Source organism: Athene noctua, chromosome 14 (assembly GCF_965140245.1).
Source record: "Athene noctua chromosome 14, bAthNoc1.hap1.1, whole genome shotgun sequence".
Taxonomy (NCBI): domain Eukaryota; kingdom Metazoa; phylum Chordata; class Aves; order Strigiformes; family Strigidae; genus Athene; species Athene noctua.
In genome coordinates, this window is record NC_134050.1 from 3631560 (window position 1) to 3648440 (window position 16881).

General features: G+C 37.5%; 1 protein-coding gene across 2 annotated transcripts in view; it reads left to right on the forward strand.

The window, feature by feature from the left end:
- Positions 1-1666: 1666 nt before the first annotated feature.
- CCDC73 (coiled-coil domain containing 73) overlaps positions 1667-16881 on the forward strand; it is a 78853-nt gene continuing 63638 nt past the window's right edge. The window contains exons 1-2 of one of the 2 annotated variants that reach the window (XM_074918214.1): positions 1667-2283; positions 11501-11786. The gene's annotated coding sequence lies outside the window, so the exon portion shown is untranslated. Of the gene's footprint in view, positions 2284-11330; positions 11787-16881 lie in introns of those variants that run through there. The other variant, XM_074918215.1, reaches the window with a different exon arrangement.

Consider the following 16881-nt stretch of genomic DNA (forward strand, 5'->3'; position numbering starts at 1 on the left):
GTTCAAGCACATCCACCTGTGGCTGGTTTGGAGGCCGGGTTCAAGCACACCCATCTGTGGCTGGTTTGGAGGCCGGGTTCAAGCACACCCATCTGTGGCTGGTTTGGAGGCCGGGTTCAAGCACACCCATCTGTGGCTGGTTTGGAGGCCGGGTTCAAGCACACCCATCTGTGGCTGGTTTGGAGGCCGGGTTCAAGCACACCCATCTGTGGCTGGTTTGGAGGCCGGGTTCAAGCACATCCACCTGTGGCTGGTTTGGAGGCCGGGTTCAAGCACATCCATCTGTGGCTGGTTTGGAGGCCGGGTTCAAGCACACCCATCTGTGGCTGGTTTGGAGGCCGGGTTCAAGCACATCCACCTGTGGCTGGTTTGGAGGCCGGGTTCAAGCACATCCACCTGTGGCTGGTTTGGAGGCCGGGTTCAAGCACATCCACCTGTGGCTGGTTTGGAGGCCGGGTTCAAGCACACCCATCTGTGGCTGGTTTGGAGGCCGGGTTCAAGCACACCCACCTGTGGCTGGTTTGGAGGCCGGGTTCAAGCACACCCATCTGTGGCTGGTTTGGAGGCCGGGTTCAAGCACACCCATCTGTGGCTGGTTTGGAGGCCGGGTTCAAGCACAACCATCTGTGGCTGGTTTGGAGGCCGGGTTCAAGCACATCCACCTGTGGCTGGTTTGGAGGCCGGGTTCAAGCACACCCATCTGTGGCTGGTTTGGCTTCTCCAAGGAACAAGCGAGAAGCAGCTGAGTACTTCACATTTGCTTTCCCAAACCATGTGTTGTGCTTAGCAAGGATGAGAAGTGCTACTTGAAAAGCCTGTTAAGAGGTGGGGTTGAGAATGTGTTTAACACAGTGTGCTGGTAACATTAAATATGCGAAGGGTTTTGGGATAGGTTGGGTTAAAAACTGCACACCAGAGAAACTTTTGAGACAGGAGTAGAGTGATTTTGCTACCAGGAAATACAGGGACTGAGAGGGATTTGTGTCTGTGCTAGCATGTCTCCTGTAATGACTCTGGATTGTATTCATTTATTTAAGTGCTGGAGTGACTTGTATATAGAGAAGCAGTAAAGAGTAGAATGAGGGTATTGGATAATGCTGGTGGAAGTGATTAGATATTCCCCAGAGAATATCTAATCTGCTGTGTGAAATAAGAACTATTGGGAAGAATGATGACTCTAGTTAAATATTTACTTTATGACATCACCACACTGCAGTTAAGAGGTGCTTAATAAATAGGTAACTTGCAAGCTGGAGTTGCTCTAATGCTTTTTAGCTGGTGGAAATCTCAACAGAAAACTTTGTAGTATGATTGTGTATTTGTTTAAAACACACTGGAGGACTAAGCTATTGGATAAGAAAAGAGCAGTATAGATTATTATCTAGATAACATTAAGGAGAGAATACCTAGTTGCTACATATTGGAAACCAGGAGGAACTGCCATTGGTTTGTAAAGGATCTTATAACCTCTTCCCGTGCACCTCTGCTCAGCCCTCATCCCCAGTTCCTACATGACTGTGAGGGTGGTATCAACCAGTGAAATACCTGCTGAGAGCTACAGTGCAAGGCACGAATGCACGTGAACTCTGGTGCATTTAAGTGGAAGTATGTGCATATGGAAACTTCTTATGTGTCATAACAACTTTGTAGGAGGAACCTCTTTTGAACAAGCAACAGGTAACTCTCCATTGCATTATCATTATTAAGAAAAAGGGAAAAAGATTTTAGAATGGCTTATGTATACCATCTGGGGAGTGGATGCAGATCCTGCTATACTCGGGGCAAGAGGGAGCCCTGGGCCCAGCCCTGCCTGCATCAGAGGAGAAGGCTCCAGGTGTGGGCTGAGAAACAGATCAGCCCCATCTGAATTCTGCTGGGCCTCACCCCTGCTCTGAAGGTGGAGGAGCAACGCAAGCAGAACTCCAGTGGAAAGGCCCTCATCTTTAACATTCACTCAAACGTTTCTGCCTGGGTGGATCTCAGCAGGGAGTTTGGAACTGTTTTCTGTCTGTGTGTGCATGGGTGCTTGTCCGTGTGTGGTGGAGGTTTTTCAAAACCATGCCACACAAAACATAAACAGTATAGGTTATTTATCATTGAAATGCAACGAGGAAAGGTTTGGTTGTTATACACTGGAAAACAGGGAAGGGTAGTCTTTGCTTTTGAAAAGACTTTTAACTTTCTCTGATGTGTCCCTCTCTGAGCCCAGCCTGCATTTCCACGGGCCCATCTCTGCGATCCTGAGGACTGGCAGTGAAACCTTCTCTGAGGGCTACTATACAGGTACACAAATCTCTGAAAATTCTGTAACATGTTTATATATTAGTCTCTACAGAAAACTGAGTGAGAAGCTGGTAGTGGCAGACCTTGCAGCAAGTGTGCATGAGTCCTCTAGTTCCTTCTGGTGTTAATGAGGCCAACCTTTCTTGTGTTGTGCCATCAGTAGATATCCTTATTAAGACGGAACAACAAAGAAAGGCTCAGCAAGGTTTATCCCTGCCCTCACAATCAGATGTGGATCGACTCCATTATTTCCAAGATAGGAGCCACCCTTGATTCTGAACTATATCCAAATTCTTGCTGTCCTCACCCTAAGACTCAAGTTTGCTGTTTAAAGCAGCATTACAGCAGCAGGTGTAAAGACAACAGTGTACGCAGCTTCAGCTAATTGTTACATAAAGAAATATTAAAATTTATGGTTATGCTATAGGCAATGACTAAGTGTGCTTAAATTCTGGTTTATTATACAGATCATAGAAAAGATAAATATAAGAAAAAAAAGTGTGCAGCCAGTCTTTAGGATAAATAGAGTATCTATATGCATTTTTTCAGCATAGCAGAATGATGAGTAGCTTTTGCATGTTACTTTCCTACTTGTGAAGTAATTTTTCAGGTAAAATAGCCTTGATTAGCAAGCTATGTGATGAAGAAGCTCAGAAAGATGGAATTGTCAGTAAAGAAACTATTTTCTTCAACCTTTTCAGATAAATACATGTAGAAAATATAATAGGTAATTAGAGATACTCGGAGATGAAAAATAGGAAATTAATTTACATCACTTGTTTTTAACATTGGGCAAATATAAATTCACATTTCTAAAACTGTCTCTAATTTATTGGCTCTAGTAGCTCGTATGCTTACTTACTTACCTGTATTTTAAAACTTCACTCATTACAGTGATGTTTGGCAAAATATTCTTGGAGAAATTAAATATGATACTGTTGAATGGTACCAGAACTATTGATACATATCTCCTCACAAGAGGAGGGTGATATCGGTCTAAGATGTCTATGCACCAGTGATTTGTTTCTGCTTGTATTGATTACTTTGCTGCAAATTAATAGTGTATATTAGTATAGTATTCATTATACTATTTAGTATAGTATTCATTTTAGTATAGTAAAGGATAATATGCTTTGGGTCGGGTCAGGTATGCGTCTCATTCCTTGTTAGTGTCCCGTTCAGATCATGCTGTAGAGGGTTTTCTTTTGATTGACACAGAATCATGAAAAGTAATATGCTTTATCTCACCTGAATAGGCAAAAAAAATCTACCATAATTTGAGTATTAAATTTCCTGTAGTTATTGTTCAGTTTCTCCTGTAGTATTTATCAATTGATATGTTAAAGAGCCGATAGAACTTTTAAGCATTTGAACAATGAAAAGGACACAAATGTACAGCTGAGATCGACACCTCTCATCATGGACTTTGGAACTGTGTGCATCTGATTTGTTCTTTGTAATGGTTTATTTGTTGTCCTGAATCATATGGTATAGGTTTGTCTTTTATACAAAACTATCTAAAGTTCAGTGTTAACTAAATTTCTGGCCACTATCTTTTTTGCTAAAGGTAATATCACATAACTTGGATTTTTGTACATGTAACATCAAAGGGCTTTGTCTGTCACATTCAGCAATAAGCACATCAACAAACAAGTGAACCATATCAGAATCTTGGATAAACTGTTATCCTGTTCCCCATAGTATATGCTCTAGGGAAGGACATTTTTTAGACCTGGCTATATTTGGAAAAGAGGGTTACTTTTTCAGGTACCCCCTAGTGTCCCTTATGCCTTCCTGTAAAAATCCCTGGTTTTCCAGCTGTATTGGTTGATCTAATAAAAGACATGATGTTATGATGTTCTTGGACAAACATTGTCAATTAAATTTTTACTTGGAATCAAGATTACTACTGTAATGATGCTGCAATTGAATTTTAAGTTGATTTTAAATGTGCTTAGATTTCTGATACACACATCGCTTTGTTTTTAGTTAAGCTAACTTGGTTGTAGCTATCACTTCATCCCCACAAGATGTGAAGTTTTTTAAGTGTTGGTCATGAGATTCTTTGGAATTAAGAGTTTGAATTTAGCTGATAAGCTAACTTCGGCTCATCCTTGGAGATATTCAGATTCCATCTGGGCATGGGCCTGGGCAACTGGCTGCAGGTGGCCCTGCTTGGGGGGTCAGGGGGTGGTGGACCAGACGACCAACCTCCAGAGGCCCTTTCCAACCCCAGCCATCCTGTGATTCTGTGATACCGTCTGCTTCTTGTATAGCAAAAGCCCTGATGTTTCAACCTCATCTTAGCTTTCTAAGCTCTGGGGTTAATATTTAGCACCTTAACTATTTCTGTTGCATTGTCTTTTCATCTCAGTAACACATTTTTTCACTACAGTCGAGACCTTGGACTTAAATGAATTCCTTTTCTTGTTCACACTAGAGGGAGCTCTCAGAGTTCACAATTCTGAATGTTCCTGCTGAGAATCTGTTATCAAACTATACAGGACAAAGCTGTATAAAATGTGTCTCGAAAAGGTTTCATTTTCTAAAAAAATCGAGCTTTTGAGTTATTTGTAGGGGAAATAACGTAACACCAGTTTGACAGCTTTGTGTTTTAATTTTGCTCAGCTGCAGCAGCAATGCAGGCTTCTGATATACATAAATGTAATAGATATTGACATTTCTGTTTTGCTTGGCATTTATTTTGGTAGCTGTGGAAATACGTTCATAAACTTGGTATTTGTTGCTGTGGTACAGTCAGTTTGTATTTGGTATGCGTTTGGTTGATCCGCAAGGAACTTGTTTGCAATTGTGGGAGGGTGGCTTGAAAAGGCGAGAAAATTATTTCAAGGTTTTCTTTAGTCATGTAATCTTAAAAATTCAGCTTATTTCCTCTGGTGAGTAGAAGCCAGCTTTAACTGGGTGGGGTGTTTATTTCAGGTTCTTTTATCCAAGCAGATGTAAGGGTTGTTAGGGTTGATAATAGATCAAATTTTTACTGGTTTTCATGATTACTGATTTTATAGGCAGCAGTGTTAACCTGTATTTTTTTTCCTGCATATCGTAATTTGCTATTCTTTTTATGTTGATTATGGTTTCTAGAAAATGGTCTAGCATGTTACAGCCAGATAAAGAGCAAAGTGAATTTCATTGAATTTGAGGAAGCAATTGGTGAGAGTTTTCAGGTTTTTAGTCCAAATGAGAGAATGCCACGTGTGTGAGGTCAAACCAGTGCAGGTCTGTTGAGGATGCAGTTATTCTTCGCTATGGTCTAAAAGCTGATTCTTGAAATATTTGTAGACTAGACAGAAGCAAAGATTTTTCTGAAAATGTTATTAAGATCAGTGATGACAAGCTGCCTAAATAGTCTCTCCGCCTAAGAAAATACGCAGAAAATTCAGGCAAGCAGTCTCTCTACAAAGAGGGGTCCAGTGAGGAGTACTGGTACAAATTCTTTTGGCTCTTTCTGCTTTGTGCACCCCAAAACACCACTTTGTTTCCAACAGAATAGTTTTAGTCACTGCATCTCAGGTGTATATACAATTATTGACGTTTACAACAAAGGCAAAGTATTTCACGGGGGATGCCCAACTCTTTAATGCTTGGTGAGCGTTCCTTCTCAGTGGCATAATCTATATTATCTTAGGCAGGTAAGCAAGCAATTATTTGAATTCTGCTTTAGCTCAGGAAAAAAAGAACATGGATGAACAATTTAGATATGGAGAAACTGCTGGATAAATGATATCGTAGATCCCTTAAATCACTGAAGTGGCTCACGAAGCCCAGGTAGTAAGTTGCGTGGCCGTTGGGGCACTTGTACCTGTGCTGCCATTACTGAAGGGGAAGTTCATACGAATAAGAAGGAAATAGATGAGTTTGAATCAGAAGTCTGGGCATTGGTCTTGTATTCTAAATATTTACAGGATTCTCATGTCATTTTCGCCTGACTTAGGGGTACGCAGGCTAACAATGTGTACAGTGGCAAGGGTAATAAACATTTATTATTAATATTTCTTGGCTTGAGATGGTTTGAGATGCTTTCTACAGTTTTTTATTTATTTATTTTTAAATCTGGAGACTGCATAGTTGGATATGGATAGTTGATAAATGTTACACCGTTGGAAGAGGCTCCACTCTGCCGTTGTAATTATGAGGTGGGTCATAGATTTTCTTCCCGAAGGAAAAAGATTTAATCGTTGGATTGTTTTCTCAAATAGTTGAGATCTTGTCTGCTACTTATTTTTTATTCAGACTTCCTTTTGCTCCGCTTCTTGAAGTTCCCCTAATAGGAGAAGATAGAGTTGAAGTTTTTTTTTACTTCCCTATGCATTAATGTTAAATTGTTCTCTGGGCAAGTTTGTCTTTGCAAATTATGGTTAACATATTAACAAAGATGCTTGTGGACTTGCTTAACTTTTTTAAACAAGCTACTAACCAAGCAATGCATTCTGTAAACAAGTTCAGAACTTGTTCTGCTTCTTCCTCTTGGTTGCATTTTGCAACTTTGTTGGCAGTTTTGAAAGAGAATAACTATCCAGTGGAATGCAGTAAACAACTGGGTGTATTTACGATGCTTTTGAAATAGTCTTGCTTTTGTTCAATATAAACTTGGCATATTTAATTCCTATACTCTATAATTAAGATGTTGTTTGTTTCACCAAGCAAACAAGAACTTCCTATTTACTTCCTAGTAAAGAGGTCAGCTGTCACTTCTCCCATTATTTAATTACTTGTATTCCACCTTTTCTTCTTCTCTTACAATGAGAATAATCTCATTATAAGAATTAACCAGAATTCTCTTAACATAAATTAAGGTGGGGCTTATAAAAAGGAAGTGAACTTGAGGAACTTCTGCAAAGATGAATCACCATTGACCATGTAGGGCTTTTTCTATCTTTGGTGTGTAACTTGGGGAATAATTTTTTGTTTGGATTTTTTTGAACCTAGAAAATGAATGCAAAAATTTAAAAACTTTTAAATCAATAATATTTTCAGGTTGAAATTAATTTGTAAGCTCTAAGTGATTATTTAGGACAATCCCCTTAAAGGTCATTTTTTCCAAGGATTACAGAGGTAGTTTGTCCCTTTGCATTCCTAGTTTTTAATTTGTTTTAATTTTATACAGCAAGGCTTTTTTTTGGAATCAAGACTGTCAAACAGTTACAGATCTTACTAAATAGAAAAATTGGTGGCTTTTACTTGGAAATTAGCAGAAGAGGATAGAGCTTGAATTTATAGTAACTGCAGTGCAATTTCAGAAATTATTGTTTTGTGATTTATTTGTTAGATTTTTCTTTAAGAAAACAATGATACAGTAACTCGTGAAAGATGGTAGAAGTTGCAAAGTTGGCCATTTAAGTTTAAGAATGAAAAAAGATTAAAATAACCTATATTGATATGGTTTGGGGCGTGATTACTTATTTGTGCAGGGAGACAGAGGCCCCATAAAATAGCACGGACTTTTAATTGTCATTGCATGAGAAATTATATTCTCTGTTTAATGCATTTGAGGTACATGAGGAAAATTAAGTTGCAGGAGGCTCTGTTATGAATTTTCTTATTCTCTTGAGCCTTTAGGCCAGAAGTGCATGAAGGACTTGATGGTTCTAAAGGACCAACAAATCTAGCTTTCCTTACAGTATAAGCTCTTGGATTCCACTGTGGTATTCTTGTATTCAGTCCAGAGCTTGTGTTTGGCCAAAGCACGCCGTTTGCTAAGGCCTGTAGTCTTCATCTGAAGATACTAGGAGATGGAAAATTCACTATTGCCATTGGTAGGTTTTTTCCAATGCTTAAATGTCCAAGTTCTCTAGAAAAATGCTTATGATTGATTTCTTAAGGAATATGCTAGATAAAATTATTACACTATTTATATGCAATAGAAGGCTAAATAAAAATACTATTGGCATAAGTTCACTTGGAGATGATTGACTTTGCGTAAGAGCACCAAAGAATGCAAATAAAAGACTATAATGGTGCAGTGGTGGACATACACCGTATGACATACATTTACAATACAAACAGATATAAGAACACTGAATGCATAGGAAGTAAAGTGAGTAACTTTGAGATAGTTTGTAAATTCCTCTAAGTACCAATACACACATGAAAATACCTAGACACCTCAAGGTACTTTGCCTCATTATTCAAACTAAGTGGATGATGCTTTAAAAAAAACTACAGTTTCTTGTTAGAGCTATCAAAAACCATTTTTGATGAACGTACCTATATGTATGAAAGCATAGACACTTAGGTACATGTCACAAGCTGCAAGAACATAGGTACAAAAATAATATAGTCAGAGTAGGAGATTAAGTTTAGTCAATATGCTATTTAACTAATACTACAAAAATTATTCTAGAAAAATTATTTTCAGATACTTTTTTCTATAGATGGCTTTATTACATTAGGTTTGTATGATCCATTTTTTCAATATTTTTATAACATCAGAAAATGAAACAAAAAAAAATATAGCCGCGTGCCTCCAAATTGCTTTAAAAATGTCTGTTTAGGATTAATTTAGAGAATTCTTTCAACCAAAAAGTATGTGTATATATTTATCACTTTAATAAAGATATATTCAATTAATTTAGAAAACCAGAGTAGAAAATTAATTTCCCTCCCACAGTCTTAATGAAGAAATAAAGAAACTAATTTCCCATTGCTGTTAGAGGGGTAATCCACTCCTTCACATATTAAGAAATTAATGTAACACATCCAGTCAGCCAAAGAGTCTCTGATTCTTCCCCTCCCCCCAATCTCTTACACTAGCTTATTTTGCATAGTACAATTATGAAAAACAAAACTGAAAAAGACTTAAGTCTTTATGTCTTTCAGATGTCAGTGTGTGCTAAGTTTAGGTCTGATGGTGTTCCCAATAAAATCATCCATTGTATTTGGCAGTACTTGCTAGTTTTGGTTTTCTTTTAACAAAAAAGAAAAATAAATTGTATGTTTTTAAAAAATCCTAAGAACCCCACAACCTTTTTAAAAAATGCCAGAAAAATGTTAAGGAAGCATTGTGACTGACTTTGTAGCATTTGTGGGTTTTTTATGTGGTCAAAAAGTCATCCTTTTTATATGAGCTAAATACAGAAGAAAGATATTTTCTTACTTTTATTTAAAAATGGGTTTGAATCTGATACCATTTTGTTATGCTAGGAAATACTGAGGGGAGTTTTATAACTGAAAAAAACAGGTCAACGAGTTATTTTGAGATATTAGAAATAGGTATTTGAGAGATGCTCAGAATTACAGTGTTAGAATTTATTTTCTTGTTTTAAGACAGACTTTATTTTACATACATAAACAGCTTGATTTTTTTTTTTAAATTATTTTTTGTTATTAAAACAGCACTCCCTGCATGAATGAGGCACTAGCTGACAGTACACTGTGTGAGTGCGTTTATGTCCTTAATATAAGGAAAAAAACCTATAAGATTGTGTTAATGTTGTGTAATGGGCCGACCATCATCAATACAGCATTGGCATTACCACTGAAGTTTCAGACTGGAGTTTCCTCTTTAATATGCTGTTAGTCCCAATATGCCTTGTCACTTAAAAATACACAGATAATCTACAGTATGTTCTTTTGACACAGAGCACAAATACCCAAATTATTTCATTTTATTTTACTATTTACTTGTACTATCTTTGTGCAAATACTCTTGTATAGTAGTCATATTAATAGAAATAAAAGGTACCAACTGTATCTTCTGTAAGAAATTTTGGTTCCATGCTCTACTTTTTAAATAATTTAAATTAAATTGAAAACACAAAATTAATGTTTTCACTTTAGTTACTATGTTCAAATTAGAGATATAGTGTTAAGTTTGTACATAAGGAACTTAAAAAAACCCAAAAAGCCTCAACAAACAAAAAACCTCCCAAAACACCAAATAACCAACCAAAAAACCCACACCCCACAAACCAATGTAACTGCAAATATTATTTTCTACAAATATGATTGGATGGATTCCAAAATTGCTAAATAAATGTCATATTACTATTTTATGAAATATCTCAAGTTAACAGTAATATTGTCTGTTCTAAGTACAGGTTAACTGAATTTGACTTAAGTCTAGCAATAGTACCTGCTGAGAGAGAAAAGGCATTTTCTGAAGCATAGCATTTGATTGCATGTTTCATTATCAAATCTACATTGTATTTAAAAAATGTGCATGTGATCTAAATCAGGTATTTATAATAAAGTTTGGTGCAGATCTGAGATGACATCTGAAGATATTAGTTATATAGAGGCTCCATTAGAAGTATTTTTACAATAATTTGACTTTCCTTCAAAAAGGGATTTTTTTTAAAAGTATGAATGTATCTGATTAATGGTGTAAGAATTCCTAATGGAAACCATTAGAGCAATGATAAAAGTTTGCTTAGTATGTTAATCTACTTAAACTATCAAATGTATTTCAAAGGTTGGAGTGCTGTGCTGAATCACAAACCAGCATGATTTCCAGCAGCCGCTATATATACTAATCTGGTGTTCATTTGTAGCACTGTCTATAAATACCAGCATGAAGGTGAGTGAGCCCTTTGCACTGTTCATTTTTTTAGCTTCCAGCTGTGGCCTTGACAGGAATAAATCTCATGTTACTGGTGACAGTCCAAATTATGTCCCTGTCTGGTAGATCTAGATTACATATTTCAAAACTTATGCAAAAGAATGCTTTCTGAATTGTACTTTGGAAAATATTACATTTCCAGGTATCATTGTTTCAAATAAGTATTTTAGGTTTTGCCAAGTCAGTCACAGGATTTCAGGGGGAAAAAAAAGCCCAGCTCGTTTCACACTGACTGTTTTATCTTTCCATAAAATGTGATTTCTGTGTAAAATTAAATATACATAACTATTTGCTATGAAGTTTATTGAAAGACACTTGTGCTATATGATTTACAGAAGTGATACTTTCGTGGAAGTTCATGCTGTCGTTGAAGACAGTAGTCCAGGTGAAATGCAAACAATTGAGTCAAAAAGATTTTTTTTCAGCATTTATATTTGTATTTTAGCATAGAGAGGAAAATAAGTGAAAAGGGTTCCTATAGTACCTTCAGATCTGTGTTTTGTTTTCTTTTAAGATAGGACATATATTTCTGCAAGTCACTTGGATCATTCTATTCTCCTTTTCTGGGAAATGAAATAGTTACTGGAAACCTATTTATTTCTCATGTTTGTTATTTGTTTTCTTTTTGCCTCTTCCAAGTTTGATCTAGTAAAAGCAACGGACCCACATAGCCAGTTATTAGATGACTTAGGCTTGCGTTCCATGTTAAATGTAAATCCTCGACAAGTAAGTTCCTGTGTACGTTTTCATTATAGTGCTCATATTCACATTATACTATTATGCTTTGCCTGAGTTGTATGACTTTGTATCCCCTTTCTTCCTCTTGTATCTAGGTGTTCTTCCACGCAGCAGTTCATCTGTAGTACAAACCTGCAGCAAAATACTCGTCCGCTTCACAACTACGTAGCAGGATGGAGGAGACGAGGTAAAAAAGAACCAAGATACGCCTTTGGAAAAAAAAAATAAAAAATCTTTGGGTCCCATTCACTTGAAAAATGAATTTACGCGTGGTGTCACTCGAGGGCAGAGGGAAGGATTTGGGGTGTGTTCCCGGCATCTCCCTGCCGTGGTGTGTTAGCTGGGTGCTGAGCACGACGCCTTGCGCTGCCTTCCCTCGGGAGGAGCTGCGTGTGAGGGCCCCAGCGCTCCGGGCCGGGAAGGGCACCAGGGCCTGGAAGTACAGCTCGCTGCCGGGGAGGTTTGTATTTCTGACCGAAAAGCGTGTCCGGCTCTTATGTATTGCTGCCAGAGTAAAATGAACTGTGTTAGCAAGGGGTGCTCCTCCCGGGCGGCCCCGCTGAGGGGAGCGGCCCTGCCCCGGCGGGAAGGCGCCGCCGGCCTTGGCGGGAAGGGCCGGGCAGGGCCCCTCAGCAGCCCCGGCCGCTGCCCGGACAAGGGGGTAAGCCGGGGGGCTCCCTGCTGCCTGGTGGGTGGCTCTTCCTGCTAGAGAATAACCTGACACTGCCCCGGTAGAACTGGGGGGGAAAACAAGATTTAAAAATCCCCCAAACAGTTTTCCAGCCGGGCCTGGGAGGCCCCAGCGCTGTTAATAATCTTGGGCCTGTCCCAGAGACAGTGATGTCTTTCCTCATTTTTATTACGTAGGGTTTAGTCTCTCGCTTTTCATATGGATTTGTTTGTGCAATGCCCCATCCAAAGTCTGGAAATACTTATTTAAACTTCTAGCCAGGCTGCTTGCCTCTCAGCGTAAGAACAGTTTCACCATACTACAGGTTTGTGAGGGAAATACATTAATACCTGGTGCATCTTTTCTGTCAGGGCCACCTTTTCCAAGTCTGTTCTGGATCCAGATGGACAAAAAAATACAGGACAGTTTTTCCTCTTTCTCTCCTTACACTTGCACATGTACCCTCACTTAGTTTATTTGATGTTTATTGCATTGCTTGTGTCTGACTTAGAGTGTGTTTCAGCTTACAGGTAACTACAGAGCTGTGTTCCTGGTTTGAAACAGGGGTGTCTTTTCTGGTTTAGTTTTCTCTGACACCCCAGTGCCAGTTGCATGTCACCGTAGTCATGATGATAACTTTTAGCTGAAAAAAAACCAACTATGCATGTAGCCAACAGTAGAGTGCTTCAAGCTGCAAAATTTATCTTCAGTAGTAAAGTTTAAATCTTGTCTTTCACTTAGGAATTTGAACAAATATGTAAAATATCCATATTTACTGAGTATTTCTAGTAAGGTCTCAGTCACATTGCCTCTCGTGTTCATGGTGAAGGCTAACATGAGAAAAGTTCTAAAAATACCATCTACAGTATATTTATGTGTCATCTTAAAAGTGTTGCTGGTTTGGTTTCCTATGCCTTTTGCATTCAAGTTTTTATCACTGTGCCATGTAATTGTGGTCTTCTAACGCATCTTTTCAGAAATGTCATGCATTCTGTCTTCTGTCCTGCAAAAAATCCTGTACTTGTTGATCGTGTATTAGACTGGGTACCCAAAGGGAAGAACATCTGCCTGGTTTCTGCACTCTCTGTTGTCCTGGAGTTTAGGGGATGCTGTGGCATGGGGAGGAGACAGAAAACTGTGTCCTGGTAGAAGGCTGCTCCTTGTCTTCTCCTGCCATTCCCGACCTCCTGTGGGAGCTGTTCCAAACCTGGTGCTGCAGAGACGTCCTTACACTAACATATACCAGGATGCACATATATAGAATTAGGAAATTATTCTAATTATGAAACAGGATTTTTTTTTTCACTGATAACAATATTATCTATGGTGCTCAGGCTGAAAAGAAACTATTTTCTTATCGTTATTATGCTCCACTGAGATGATAATTTCTTTCCTGTTGAACCTTTATCATAGGGATCCCAAAATATTTAATAGAAATGTTAGTATAAATTATGTTGAGGAATGGTTGAAGAATAAAGGGTAGTTCTTCTTTTTAGAAACATTTAAAAGAGGAGAGAAGGAAAAAAAACCACAAACCAGCCTTTAGGCAAATCTTTCTGAATATAAAATAGATATTTCCAAAATGTTGGAAAGAAGTTAAATATCAGTAGTGCCTGAACTTGCTGACACAGGAGATTGTGTTTGCTTTTCCTGCTGCCATGTCCCTAATCTTTTGGATTAGATTTAGCCAAGAGAGCAATTTATTCCCCTTAATGAGACTGTCATGTAAGAAACACTCCACAGCTCAACATGGTTCTGAATGATGCTTCCATAGCAGACAGCCTTCTTTCATTGATAAAACTGAATTTCACAGATCTTTACATTTCTAACATGCAAGTGATTTTTTTTCACCAATAAATTCCTCAGTGTAAATTTGTTTAATGTTAATACATTTTTTTGACTGAACCCTTACTTTATGGTACTGAGTCTAATCATCTCCTTATTTTACACTTGATATAGTGATTTCACAACTATAACTACACACAAGTAGCAACTACCACATTGGAATGCTACCTTAACACGTCAGCTCTTTTTGCACCTGGTGACATGTTGCAAATGAGTACTAAAACCTGAAGTTGTTGATTCCTTTGTGCTGCCAGAGTACTTCTACTGGACGAGGAAGTTAGTTGGAGCTTTCACAGATTCTGATACCTTAATCCTTGCACAATCGTATTTTTAGGAAACGATTTAATTTTTATTCCATGGCTTTAGCTGTAATTGCGGTGCGTTAAGGAGGGCAGCGTAGTTCATAGGGTTGTCGACTAGGTGGCAGTATGGTGTTTAAAACGAAGGTAAACTGCTTTTCGACTCGAAAAGACCTCTAGATTTTTCTGTGCCTGTAAGGTTTGAGTAAACCTGTGTACTCTTCATCCCTTGAACAGTTAAATGTTTCTATACTAATAGGTGAAAACTTGAAACTTGACTAAATCTTGAAAAATACTAGGATTGGAAGTTTAGGGAGAGGAATTTAAGCTCACATACAAACATGTTGTAAGTAGGTACACATTTTTATAGTCTTAGAGTGCAAGTGTTTTACATTTTCCTCTTTTCTTAATTTGAGCTGAAATGAATTAAGATATTTTTTCTGCTAATTTCTTAATATTTTTTACTGGTGGGTGAAAAAAATCTTCTGTTATTATCTATGGTTTTACCATAATATTGTCCTATAAAAGTTACAATATACTATGTAATTATTTTTTATTACAGAAGGTAAGGGTTCTGAAAATGTATTTCTGTGTTTGTTAGACCTACTAACCAATTTATATGATATGGAAGTTTTAAACCACCTGTTTTTGGAAAACGCCTGGGCTGGCTAAGTTGTGAAAGATACGTTTTCATCAACAGAATTCAAATTACTGAAGAGAAACTCTTGTAATGAGTGAAAGTGCAGATCCCAAGCAATATAGTACTTGGACAGGCAGTTCCAATCTCTTAAATTTAATCCAAAAGTCAACAGGTAGCTAATTCAGATTTTTGAGTAACTGACAAAATGCTTAAAAACTCCACTCTTCTAGTTATGTTCACTGTAGCTCTGTATTTGATGGAAGTAGCCATTACTGGATTATAATCTAAAAAGTGGAATGAGAGCACTGTGTTAATTGCTTGAAACAGCTATTATCTCATCAAAATCAAGTATTGGACATGAAATAAAAAACTCACAGAGGGACTTTCCCATAAGCTTTCTGGGTCATCAATTTGGTCTTTTCAGGAATGTGGTGTTCAGCTTTCCTTCATTTTTTTTGTTGTCATACTATGAGTATACATATAGCATGCCTAACCATGGTATTTTTGATTGTCTTGGATTTATTGTCTCAGATTACTGGTGTCTAATTAGGGTTTTCTCAGCAAGGATTCTAAGGCATGTTGTTAAGGACAGTTGTGCTCTATTATGGAGGTAACGTTGGTCTCCCTGCTCAAAGGATGTGATACTTTCCTGGGTTTTGACAAAGGCAACTTTAGAACAAGGATACATCTTCCAGAATGAAAATATTTGTATTTATCTTGCATTTAAACAAATCCTGTTGAATTTAGGCCAGAAGCTTCTAATACCATAGATAAGAACAACTTGATGTGAGTAGGACTATTTTGTCTTTGGAAAATAAGGAATAATAGCAAGTTCACAAATCTGTTCCTTGGATAAAATGTGCTGGATTGTGGGATATCTACTACGTGGCATAAATCTGTTATTCTAAGTCTTCAGTTGTTAGAACAGCAAAGAACACACTTTATACTATATGCACAATCTGTTTCAGAATTTGTCATGAGCCCTCTAGACAATTCTGTCCCATTTTGTTAAGGTAAACTAATAAAAGTGTAAACTCTAACTCTAGGAAAGAGCATGAAAAAGGGTAGAGTAGATACAGCGGAGTATTATTAATCTATGAGTAAAGGGATAGAGAATGTTCTGCAGAAAAGCCTTGAAGAAGTAGTCTGGTTCCAGTCTTCAAGGTGTATTGTCAAAACACAAATTGCATGCTGATGGTGATGTGGTACTTGACTCTCATACTACAAAAAGCAACACATTAGTTGCTTTTTAATTTTCCAAATTAGTGCTCTGGGGTAATTTAAAAATCCTGTAGTTGCAAGGTCAAGGAGAAGAATGACTTTAATTTAATAGAAGAGGGTTACATCTGGATTTTTGTCTGTTATTGATGAAATAGTGAGGTAGAAGGACCCCTTGCCTGACCTGGGGCAGCTGTTCTTACATTAAGTGTATGGTCACCAAACTTACATTTACGTAATGTATATGTAATATATGAATAAAGGATAGTTCTATGGAGTTTTAGTATAAATCAATTTAGAACTAAAATTAGTATAAAGTGGTCCTTTAAGTCATTTTCATTGACAGTACTACCCAATTTACTGTAAAATTCCAGTAAATCATAGTCTTTTGTATTCAAAAACCACGTCTGTCCCACCATCCTCTGAATGTTTTTATTTTAAGATTATATGACTACAAAAATACAAATCTTAGATTTTTATTGTCTTCTGGTTTTGAGAGATTTTAAAGAGTCCAGGTCTTGATATTCTGTTTTGAAGAACGCATAATTCATTCTAAGTGAAAACCAATATACTGGTATATTAATCTTAGCTTTTAGAAATTAATTGTCTT